The following is a 13,183-nucleotide window of genomic DNA, read 5'->3' on the forward strand; positions in this document are numbered from 1 at the left end:
TGTTTCCCCACTTCCATGGGTTGACCTCTGAGGATGCATACCTATTTTTAAGGGAATTTGAAGAGGCATGTGTTCTAATTAAGATCCAACAGCTTTCTAATGATGTTGTTAAGCTTAGGTTTATCACTTTTACATTAAAAGACCAAGGTAAGAAGTGGTTGTATGGGTTACCCACAAATTCCATAACCTCATGGGAACAGATCACAGTTGTCTTCCTTAAGAAGTTTTTCTCAACTCATAAAACCAATAAGCTTAGAAGTGATATCCTTCAGTTTAGGTAAAAGCCTAGTGACTCCTTTTTCAAACTTATGAAGAGATTCAAGGATCTACTCCAAGAATGCCCTTACCATAGCCTAGACTTATGGCATTTATTTCAAATAATTTATGAGGGTATCGATTATCTAACTAAACAAATGATAGAGTCTATGTGCCCTGAGGGATTCACATCCTTTACAGATAAAGGAAAGGCATGGGAATTCTTACTTGACTTAGCTGACAAAACCCACGAGTGGAAATCAACCCAAGAGAGTGAAAGAACCATAGGAAGAAAATGATACTTTGTGGATGGGATAGTAGCCAAGGAAGCCCATTTGGATAGCCTAATCAAGAGGATTGAGGCTATTGTTTCTAGAGAGCCATCATCAGTCAATTTGGTTAAGATTTGTGCTTGGTGCCAGTCCCCTGGACATGTTATAGACGAATGCCCCAACACCTCTGGGGGTGCTTCTAATGATAGTGTTAATGCCTTATACCAAAATAATCCATATAGAAACACCTACAATCCGGGATGGAGAAATCACCCAAAGTTCTCTTGGAATTAGAGCAACCAAGCTGGGCCTTCCAATTTTCATAATCAAGGTTAACCTAAACCCCAAAGGCCTCCCTTTGCACAATAATATTTTTCTCAAAATACTTTTTCTAGGTCAAATGTAGGACCTCAGGCTAGTTTTCCTAGGACCTCTCTCCTGTCATCTTATCAGCAACCCCCTAGGTTTATCAACACTGGAGAGGCAAGTAGAATAAGTGACTTGAAAAAAAATATGGCCCTCCTCATGACAAACCATCAAAATCTTACGAGAGAACTCACCCAAGTTATCTCAATTATGTGTGAGAGGGAGAAAAGAACTTTACCCAGTCAACCAGAGCCTAACCCTAGGCATCATCAACCTATTAGTTCACAAGCACCAACTAATGCACCTCTGAATATAGTACAAGGTAAGACCCAACAAGGGCCCTCTAACCAATGTAATGTTGTTATGCCCTTAGGAGTGGAAGAGAGTACTAACAGAGCATTCCTAAATCTTCCCCATCTATTACTCCTGTTAACTCTCCTTCTGTTGAGGACACAAGTGTGCCTCTTGTTCCAGGTTCGTCTGATGAACTTAAAGATTCATTTGAAATTAAAGATGATTTGGTTGAGGAAACCAAAAATGATTCTTTTGAAAAAGGGCAAATCCCTAATAGTCCTTATATTCCTCTTGTCCCATTTCCTAATCGCTTGGTAAACAAAAAGAAGATTGCTTCTATGGATAAAATTTTAACAGTCTTCAAAAAGGTAGAAGTGAACATCCCTCTTTTGAATGCCATATCCCAGATCCCCGCCTATGCAAAGGTGCTAAAAGATTTGTGTACTCACAAACGTATCACTAGTGTGCCCAAAAAAACGTTCTTAGAAGGTAACATTAGTTTCATAATTACTCAGCCAATAGTAGCCAAGTATAAGGATCCAGGGAGCCCTACGATATCTTATGTCATAGGCAACACCTACATTGAGCATGCCTTACTTGACCTTGGTGCAAGTGTGAATCTTTTACCTTACAAGCAACTAGGATTGGGAGAATTGAAAGCCACTGGAACTACTCTTCAGTTGGTAGATAGGTCTGTTAAGATTCCTAAAGGGATGGTCGAGGATGTCTTACTAAAGGTGGGGGAATTTATTTTCCCTGTTGATTTCATTATATTAGATACCAAGCCCTTCTCAACCAAGGATGAGATCCCAATAATTCTAGGAAGACCATTCTTGGCTACCAGTAATGTATTAATCAACTGTCGGAATGGTTTCCAAAGGTTATCTTTTGACAACCAAACTATTGAGTTTAACATCTTTAGGATAGGCAAGCAACCACATATGGAAGAAGAGATCAATATGTTTGAGGATTTTCTGGATTTTTCTGATGATTTAATTACCAACTTTGATATTGATTTTAATTCAAAATTCCAAGCGTGTATGGATGAGTTGGATGATGATAGTGAAAACTTTTTTTCTGAAGTCTTGAGTCTTCACGCACTTGTGGAGCCCTGAAGACCCCTTTCCAATTCTATTCCCAAACTTTCAATAGTTGATCCCCTTAAGCTAGATCTTAAGGAGTTGCTATCTAATTTGAGGTATGCTTTCTTAGGGCCTGACCAGACTCTTCCTATAATAATTTCTTCAAATTTGACTTCTAACCAGGAAGAGGAGTTACTTAAAGTGTTAAAAGATAATAAGGAAGCCCTAGGTCAGACCATGGCTGATATCAAGGGTATAAGCCCTTCTATTGTGCAGCATCATATACATCTTATGGAGGATTCCAAACCATTCACAGAACCCCAAAGAAGAGCTAAACCAGTGATGATGGAAGCCATTAAGAAAGAGATCATAAAGTGCTTGGATTGTGGAATAATTTATCCTATTTCTGACAGCCAATAGGTAAGCCCAGTTCACGTAGTGCATAAGAAGTCTGGGGTGACTATTGTTTCCAGTGCCAATAATGAACTAATTCCAACCCGTGTCCAATCAAGGTGGAGAGTGTGCATAGACTACAAGAAACTTAATGTGGCAACCTGGAAGGACCACTTCTCATTGCCATTCATTGACTAGATGTTAGAGAGGTTGCCGAATATGAATACTATTATTTTCTTAATGGATATTCCGGCTATAACCAGATCCCAATTGCTTCAGAGGACTAACATAAGACCACTTTTACATGCCCATATGGAACATTTGCTTACAGGCATATGCCCTTTGGGCTTTGCAATGCCCCGGCTACGATCCAACGATGCATGATGAGCATCATTTCGAACATAGTCAAAAAATTCTTAGAAGTATTTATGGATGGCTTTTCAATTCATGAGAATTCCTATTCTGAACGTCTTCATCATCTTTCCCTAGTTTTGAAAAGGTGCATATCTAAGAATTTAGTTTTGAATTGAGAGAAATTCCATTTTATGGTTAAATCTGATATTGTTTTTAGGCCATGTAATATCCAAGGAGGGAATTAAGGTAGATAGAGCCAAAGTGGATTTAATTGGTAATCTACCACCTCCTCAATCTGTTTAGGACGTCCGATATTTTCTAGGGCATGCGGGCTTCTACAGAAAGTTTATTGAGAACTTTAGTCAATTAGCCCGACCTCTCACTTCATTACTTGCCAAAGATCAAACTTTTGAGTTTTCTAAAGAGTGCCTAGAATCCTTTAAACAACTTAAGAAGGAGTTGACTAATGCACCCATTATTCAACCACCTATTTGGATTGAACCTTTTGAACTGATGTGTGATGTTTCGGATTTTGCCATAGGAGCAGTTTTGGGTCAAAGGATTAATAAGTTGCCACTGTCATTTACTATGCTAGTAGGACCTTAAATGATGCACAACTCAATTATACAACCACTGAAAAAGAATTTTTAGCTGTTGTGTTTGCATTAGAAAAGTTTCAGTCTTACTTAGTTAGTTCACATGTGGTGGTGTATACTGATCATTCTGCTCTTAGATACCTAGTTCAGAAGAAGGATGCCAAAGCCGGTCTCAATAAGTGGGTTTTAATTTTGTAAGAGTTTGATTTAGAAATTAGGGATAAGAAAGGAGTCGAAAACCTAATTGTAGACCATTTATTCCAGCTTCCCAATTCCTTGACTATCAATTCTCCAGTCAACGAGAACTTTCCAGATGAACAGTTATTTACAATGTCCAGTGAACCATGGTTTACTAACATTGTCAACTTCTTAGTTTCAGGTGTGAATCCGGATCACTGGTCCACCCAAGATAAGTATAGGTTTCATTCCCAAGTTAAGCACTTTTTCTGGGATGATCCTCATTTGTTTAAGATATGTCTGGATCAGATTATCCAACGATGTGTTCCTAATTGTAAGCAATATTCTATTCTCTCTTTTTGCCATGATTATGCATGTGGTGGACACTTTGGACCTAAGAAGACTACCGCAAAGGATCTCCAATGCAAATTTTATTGGCCCACTCTTTTTAGAGATGCTTTTGATTTTTGTAAGGCTTGTCCTGTCTACCAATCTTTTGGTCATATCAATAAGAGGAACATGATGCCCCTCAACCCTATTTTGGTAGTTGAGATCTTTGATGTATGGGGCATCGATTTCATGGGACCATTCCCTAATTCCTTTGAAAATTTGTATATATTTTTTGCTGTTGATTACGTTTCTAAATGGATAGAGGCCATACCTTGTAAATTTAATGACCACAAAGTGGTGGTTTAGTTTCTCAAAGAGAACATTTGTTCTCGTTTTGGTGCACCATGTGCAATAATTAGTGATAGGGGTACTCATTTTTTTAATCGACCTTTTGAGACCTTAATGAAAAAGTATGGGATCACGCATATGTTATCTATCCCTTATCACCCCTAAACTAGTGGCAAGTGGAGGTGTCTAATAGACAAATCAAACAAATCTTGGAGAAAACTATTAATTCCAACCGTAAGGATTGGTCCCTAAGGGTCATTGATGCCTTATGGGCCCATCAGATTGCATTTAAGATAGACCTTGGTCAATCTCCCTACCATTTGGTGTATGGAAAAGCTTGTCTTGAATTGGAGCATAAGGCCTTTTAGGCTATCAAGAAGCTTAACTTTGATTTGTTTGATACGGGAATTCAACGTAGGCTCCAACTATCTGAGTTGGAGGAACTTAGGAATGATGCCTATGAAAGTTCTAGGATTTACAAGGAAAATACCAAAGCTTTCCATGATAAGCACATTCTACGTAAATCTTTCGTAATTGGTGATAAGGTCTTATTGTACAACTCTCGATTGCATCTTTTCCCTGGTAAACTTAGATCCCGATGGGATGGACCATTTATTGTCCATAATATATATCCCCATGGGGCTGTGGAGATTTTAAATCCAGGAACAGGGGTAATTTCAAAGGTTAATGGTCAACGTTTGAAACCATTTCTCGAGTTTTCTACTACTGGTAGTGAAGTGGTCATGGATCTCCATGAACCTCTTTACATTGATGACTAACTTTTAATCAAGTATGACCCCCTTGCATTGTCTTCACTTTTAATTCTTTTCATGCATTGAGGATATTACAGGACTTAAGTGCAGGGGAGGGAAACCAGTTTTTGCTTTTTTCACTTTGTTTTGTTTGTTTTTCTTTTTATTTTTGAGCTTGCTAAGGATGAAGTCCTACTTTGGCTTTTGACTAATGATCATACCATTCGGTTGCTTGATGTATGAAAATAAAAATTTTGATTAAGGTACCCATTTTGAACATATAAAAACCCTATTGAGAAGAAAGAAACAAGCCTGTGTCTTGAGATGGGACTTTCTTTTGAAAAATAAGACTCTTGTTTTATGGTGTTGGACCAGATGTAAGTCTGTGGGTTCCTTGTACTTTTGATTTGAAGTTGAGACATTCTTTTTAATTTAGCATGAGTTGACAAATGTACAATTTTAAATGAAGTGTGAAATGCGGTATAAAAAAGAATAAGAGTTAATTCCCTTGGAACTAGACAGGGCATTGCACCTCAGGAAGCGTGGTGTCTTGATCGAAATTCCTAGGGAGGAAACTTCTGAAAGAACTCTCACTGTCTTTGTGGGCATAAGCAAAAAGAGAAGCTATATAGTAACTTGGGTGTCTGGTGTTTGCTCCACCATATCATTCAAGCCAAAAGTAATGGAGTAGAATAGAGTTTATTAAGCCAAAAAATGAGAAAAAAATGTGCAAATATCATTAATGCTAGGTAACATGTTTGGTCAAAAACACTCCAACGCCTTAGTTAATAGTTCCCTATTTCTTCATAGGTGGTTTTGCCTTAAGATAAGGATGTTTTGGAAGAGATGACGTGAGTTCCAAATTAAAAAATATGCTAGTGCATGGAATTGATAAAGGGTAATAAAAGTTCAAGTGTGGGGGTCCCTTGTAAGGGGAATTATCTTTGCTCTGGATCGGTATGGCCCTTACCTTTAGCCAAGGTTGGGATTTATTTATTTTAAACTTTAGGTGTATATTCACTGCAAATACCCATGAGATACAACTCATCCACTAGGGGTGACCTAGGGGTTTAAAGGCATGTTGCACATGCTAAGTGCAACCGTGATTCCTACGAAAGTGAGTTAGGTTTTTTGTTTTTATCCTTTTTCTTTTTGTTTTGCTCTAAGACTAGCAGAGTCTAAGTGTGGGGAAATTCTGATGAGCACATTTATGTGTGAAATCTAGTGTAGTAAAACATGCATTTTACATATTTAGAATGGAGCTACTTTGGGTTTTACTCTCTTTTTGTAGGTTTTATAATTTCAAGGCCTTAAGAACTATCGGCCACTATATCTCCAATTTTACACATAGAGAGGTCCTATTTCTTTTTAAGGTTGCAAAGAGGACAAAATTCTAAATAAGATGGACATGTTCAATTGCAAGTACATATTCGTTTGGTCAACCATACAGGTGATTATTCTTTTTGGGCAAAAAAAATAATGGATCAGAACTGAACTGAGATGTAGAACCAGCCCATCTGCAGTTGTCCCAAGGGTATAAGAAATATTCTAAATGTCAACAAGGATCAATGGATCACATCCTTAAGTGATTGAAGATTCATTTTTGATAACAACAACTACCTAGCGTAGTTGGTGAGTTGTGGTGTGCAAAATCCCTTTGCTTATTAGGAGGTCTCAAGTTCGAACCTCTTAGCTTAAAGGAGGTCAGCCAAGATGTTTGTACACAAGTATGAAGAAAGAGAAAAAATAGGAAATAAGAAAAAAAAAAAAAAAAAAAAAGACAAAAGACAAAAGCATGGATGGAATTTCTCATTAAAATAGAATATTGTCTAAATCCAAGCAAGAAAAATCAGCCAAAGGGGGTTTCTTGCACAAGAAGAGAGAGAAAAATAGAAAAAGGGAGAAAAAATAAGAAAAAAAAGGCAAGAAAAATCATGGGAGATCTCCCTCCACACGTTTTCTCTCTTCTCTCTCCTCCACTTCATCAACAAGATAACAAAAAAAATCTTTTTTTTAGAAGCCCCCATTCTCTATATAATAGAATTAACACAAGGGGAAGAGGCACTTCATTCTTCTTCTAGGGTTTTTCATACTTGCTCTATCTCTTTCTCAAGCTCTAGGTGTAGGTTTATTCTTTAAACACTCTTGTAAGTTCTTTTTGCTCCATTAATGCAAGCAATTTTTTTTTTATTCAGTCTTTTATTTTTATTGTTTAAACAATTGAAATTGTAATTTTCAAGTTCTAGTTCTAGGCTTAGTTCTAGGTGACAAGAATAAGCTATGAAGCATGTCTTTCAAGTTCAATTTTTTTCTTCAGATTTGTTTTCTCAAGTACTAGAAATTTCAGATTTGATTTATTCTAGATCTGGTTTTTAGTACTAGTAGTATCTCAAATCAATCAAGTTTTCAATTCAAGTGTTGAAGTTCAAGTAAGTAGGCTCCTTCAGTAGTCTTCTCTCCTCCCTCTCATTCCTTCTTCTGACTACCATTTCTTTCTTAATTTAGGATTTTAATTTCAGTCGTTAAATTATTGCTATCCCTTTCCCCCAACGTTCATGGCTAGGGTATATGTTGGCTTTACCCCTCCTAGCCATCGAACCATCATTTTATTGTTTTTATTTTAATTGTCTCCCTTTTCCTAAAGCCAAGTAAAGTGACCCTTGTAAGAGTGACTCTCTGGTCAAGTAGAGAAGCTCATATTATGATGCATCTCTCGGGCTAAGTAAAGAAGCCTACTTATGAGTCTCTCTCTAGCTTTATCCCCTTTCTTTTACTTTATTTTTATTTTAGTATTTTTTTTCTTTTATTGCTTTTTAATTACGTGGGATGTTTATTTTCATCTATTTATTTATTTAATTTTAATTGCATGGCTTGCGTATTTAAATTCCTAGATGACGAATAGTTAGAACGTTATTTTAGATACATATGTTTAGGACGGTAATTAGAATTAGATCACAACCATTAATCGGTTCACTTTCGCATTACTAAAAGAAGCAAAAAAATAAAGTGGCTGCTCTCCCTGTGTTCAACTCGTAGCTACACTAATCCGTATGCTTGCGGTTACATTTTAAAATCTCAAACTATAAATCATTATATTTCTTTGTTTGTGACAGTTTCAGGAAAATTCATGGGATCATTGGATGAGACATTGAGGAAATGGACCTTAGACCTGAGCATGAGGGTGCTAGGATTCTTGGAATCCATGAATGTGTCATTTCTCGGCCGGATTGGATGTGTGAAGCTACATCACCAATTACTTCGGTAGGTGCCTCAACACGGGGATGCCAATTTACATGTATTTCGATTTTGATTAGTAGAGATCTTCCCAACTCTCAAAGAATTCTAGGTTTGTATGTTATCTCCACCCAAAGGCAGTTTGTTCCAACCATCTTTGAAGAAAGATTACTCAAAGGAAATTCAGGATTTCTTCTGATGGAAAGAAGAGGAAGTGAAGCAATTTGTCAGGTATGGGAAGATCAACATTCTGAAAGTGGCCCAGATCTTTATCCAATATCTACCAATGGGGAGAATCCATCAGAAGAGATCACAAGATGCTTATTTACTGTGCATGATAGCTTGCTATATTCTCCACACTCCCGGGCGTGGTACACCGTCTGTTCTGATTGAGGTAGTAAAATAGTTGAAGAAGGGAGGTGACATCGTCCCTACAGTTCTTGTAGAAATACTCTAAGGGATTCGATGACATAAGCTATGGCTATAGATTCGAACTAGATCATTATCAGGGGAGTCCCACTGCCTTTCAGATATAGCTCCTTGAGAAATTGAAGTTAACTAAGCCATCGAAAGGAGGCCCACTCGGAGCTCTTTACTACCAGGATAAGAGGGAAGTTCCAGAATTTGACCTCATCACTGATTGGGAGAAGTACCTGCAGGAAAGAACTGTGCAAGATATCTCATGGAGATGCCCAGGGAGGCCACAAGAGGATTTTCTTATAAAGACCCCTGACTACAATTATGTCAGGTTGATGGGATTGAGTCACACATCCTTTTATTTGCTTACATACATCAGTCGACAATATGGGCTTAAGGTGACAGACCCAGAAGTGTTAGTGAACTTTCACCCACCTCAAGAGTTGTCTTCCCACCTTGTTACTCACCTATCCCGTCTGTGGTAGGAAAATTGTTCCCCTTTTCATGTAATTCACTTGGTAATAGAATGAGGAAGTATTTCGATTTTCGGGTTATCCCGATTATTCTAATTATGACTTAAGTTATAGAATTGATTATGCCTGAACATTGCAAGAAAACAAAAAACAAACAAAAAGAGAGAAAGATTTTTTTTGTGCCAAAAGTAAGTTTTCATAAGATGTTGAAATAAAATGATGAACAAACAAGGGGAGGGAAAAAGAAAAAAAGAAAGAAAATATCCATGTGTTTGTGTTTTCAACAAATGCAGGAACAAATCCCAATAAGTCAAAATCCATCATCTGAATCGTACTCTGAACCATCCTCATAGAGCATCGGCAAATCCATAGATGCTATTCCAGCCTGCTCCAGCCTCTGGGTTGGGTCCCGAATCAGTTCGTCCTACCATACAATCTCCCGATCCTTGGCAACTATCACCTCATACAGGAAGTAATACATCCTCCTAATCTTAGCATAGACCTCCAAGGGCACCTGAGAAAGAGCATATCAGCCAGAGGAAATCAAGAGTTAATTGGAGGATGATTAGATACTCACATAATCATAAGGAATAGGCATCCCAAGGGAAGAGTCTACATCTGTGTTCGGCTTCAGAAGATGAGGGAGACAGGGGTTAGCTACATTGGGATAGGTCCAGGCAAGGAAGCCATGAAAGGGGATGTTAATAGCCCTGAAAGACCCACTGGCACTAGTAGAGGGTCCTGTTTGTGAAGGATCGGTAGCACTAGCATGTGACCGAACAGTGAAAGGATCTACGCATTGTACTCTGCCCTGAAGGGGCATCAGTCAAGACCAAAACAGAAAGGAATTTGAAGGAAATACTCAAGCAAGGGCAACATACCACTGGACCATCGGGACCGAGAGGGGTGCAAACCGTCTCCTCCTCTAGGAAGGCTTATAGTCCTTATCTTGATCCAGAAAAGAGTCCTCCCATACTCCGGTGGCCAAACGCCTCATCTTGTCTACTGGGATGACCTCTGGGCAGTGTATGGTAGGTGGAGGAAGACCGGGAAAGGGGCGTGGATCGACATCTAACCACTGAGGTACTACTCTCTCTCCCAAATGAAAGGCATGGCCCCACATACCTTGAAAAAGGACTCAGTACTCGGATAAGTGCTTAACCAAGGCTAATCTTTCAAGATCTGGAAATACGAGGTCATGGAATGGTCTTCAAGTTACCTGCAAAACCAAGGAGAAGTAAGTACTGCATAAGATGAAAGGAATTTCAGTGTCAAATATGGCATACCTAGGTGAGATCGTTCAAAAGAGAATGAGCGGTGCCCCCTGGAGGATGGCGTCAAGCCCTAAGCACCTGATTATCTCCCCACCTCATGGCTACAGGGAAAGAGAATGCCTCAGGGTGGAGCTAAGGTCCCCAAGTGCTCAAAACACTAAGGCTATTTCAATAGATTAAAGTAAGAAAGTGCAATCTGAATGAATGAAAAGAAATGGATACAAGAAGGAAAGTTACCTGAATAATGAAGCCTATCCCCTTGAGGCCCCTGTCTCCATAGGACAGCAGATCTAGGGACTGTAGAAGATATGCATAGGCAGCCCCACCCCAATCCCAAGAGTCTACTATACAAAAATCTCGAAGGAAATACACCAGACGGATATCCACTCCCCCTCGAAGGTCACTGAAGAGGCACTGACCCGCAACAAACAGCAAGAAGGAACGGGCCATCTGAGATATATTACCTGGGTTCTCCCCCAAGCTGACTTTCCACCATCGGGCACTAATATTCCCTAGGCGGATGTGTGTTTGGCTAGCCACAATGGTGATGTCGGTCAAGTCTATGAACTCCTGGACAGACGGTGTCACACCCCGTTCACACAAAATCGGACCAGTGATCGGGTTAACACCGGTTAACCTAAACCTACTAGGATCATCTGATAGAGTATCCAACCATAGCTTACACACAACTAAGAAAGTGCTCATCAGTTCAGTAGAAGGCTTAAATTTATTTGTAAATATTCCCATTATACTTGATACCCAAATTGTAATACATAGTTAAGTACATGTGGGCCCGTAGGCATGATATTTACACAAAAGAATACAATTTACCTATCAAGTACACAAAAGGGATCATCAAAACACAAGGGTACAGCTCAGCTCGGTATCAAAAGTAGAGCTTAGCTCGGTATCAGAAGAAGAGCTCAGCTCGGTACCAACAATAAAGCTCAGCTCGGCATCAGAGCTGGGGTCCTGCAGCACAGCCCTCGCACGAGCAATCCGTGCAGTGCTCTAATTCCTCGGGGACCCACCAATCCTCTTTAGGGAAATCAACTGTGGGGCCCGATCCGTGCTTTTCAGGTTGATGACCTGTAAAATCATCTAAAAGAGGTGCACACGTGGGATGAGCTCATTAGCTCAGTAAGTGAAAAGAAAGACCACACAGCAGTCCATACAACAAATCACAACCATATGCACTATATGCTATGCAATTCATTTTAATTCACATCCACCTAAACAACATTACTAAGTCCTTGTTTTAGTGCTACTACAACCACAGTGCGAGTATACCCCGAGTACGAGCCGCGAACTCCATCCCGTGATACGCCCATAGGGCTATCGGAGAAGGCCCACCTTGAGTACTCGGAAAAGTAAAACATGCCGACCACTGGCTCTCAACATAAAAGTAAATGACAGAAAATAAAGGTGCTGACTCCAGTAATTTAAAAGCAGTACGATTGGCCCTCTTGAATATACCACCGGGGTTGTCGACTGTCCTAATGACCAACCGGACGTATGTCTAACCGCCACAGTGACCCGACAACCGCGACCACTGCTTCCCCCCAAATGGTAACCCAACACCTCAACCCCTGTTGGGAAGGGTCGTAGCACGGGAAGATGATAATCCTACACCGCATGCTCCTATATGACATAGTATGATTGCATAGTGCCTCCGTGTCCTATTCCACGGGCCACCAATGCACTCGTTTCCATGCCGACTATGGCATCTAGTCTACTAATGCATTATGCACAATGATGTCATCATTCATCACATATTCACATCATCATTTGACATTAAGAAAATAAACACAACACACAAGTCATAATAATATGAGGATGACTAAGTTACACATAATTCACATGATGACATGACTAGTCTAGATACAATTAAATGAATGCCAAACAAGCCTTAACATAAGGCCAAACGTCCTCTCCCCACTTACCTATAGTTTACAAGGACTCACGCTCGGTACGGGTGAGATCCGGTGCGAGAAGCGTACGTTTTGGTGAACCTAACATAAGTGAATGGGGTTAGCACTTCACCATTTTGGGATCAAAATTAACACAATCCAATGACAAAATCATGTTTAGAATTCTAAAAGGTCGCACGTCCGTTTTGGGTCAATTCGGACACAAAAATCACGTTAGGAGCCTCTTGGGTGGGTCAGACAGCCCACCTATCATGACCCACCAGTCAGACCCACCAGTCATGACTGACGGGCAAGTCGGCCTGTCGGTTGCTCGCCGGTTGGGGCCGTCGATTGGGCCCGAGGGTTCTGCTAAAATCGGTGGGCAGGTTGGCCCATCGGTCGGCCCGTCGGTTGGGCCCGTCGGTTGGCCCCGAGGGTCTACCCTCTCAGGCGGGTGCCCTCAAGCGGGCCATTTGACCCATCGGTTTGGCCCACCGATCTTGGCGGGAAAGTGCCATTTTTTTCCAAACTTCCCCCAACCTTTAGGGAATCAAATGGGGCTTTTCCAAACCCATTCTTCACACATTCAAGGTCTCATAAGATGGTTCTAACCTAGATCTAGGTTAGATTTAAGGAATGGAAAGCCATCTTACCTT

General features: G+C 39.9%; 1 non-coding gene across 1 annotated transcript; it reads right to left on the minus strand.

Moving 5' to 3' along the window:
• Positions 1-248: 248 nt before the first annotated feature.
• Positions 249-355, minus strand: LOC122082946. Its single transcript, XR_006141482.1, has one exon. It is a non-coding gene; the product is annotated as a small nucleolar RNA R71 (small nucleolar RNA).
• Between the last annotated feature and the right edge of the window lie 12,828 nt (positions 356-13,183).

Source organism: Macadamia integrifolia, chromosome 6 (genome assembly GCF_013358625.1).
Source record: "Macadamia integrifolia cultivar HAES 741 chromosome 6, SCU_Mint_v3, whole genome shotgun sequence".
Classification (NCBI taxonomy): domain Eukaryota; kingdom Viridiplantae; phylum Streptophyta; class Magnoliopsida; order Proteales; family Proteaceae; genus Macadamia; species Macadamia integrifolia.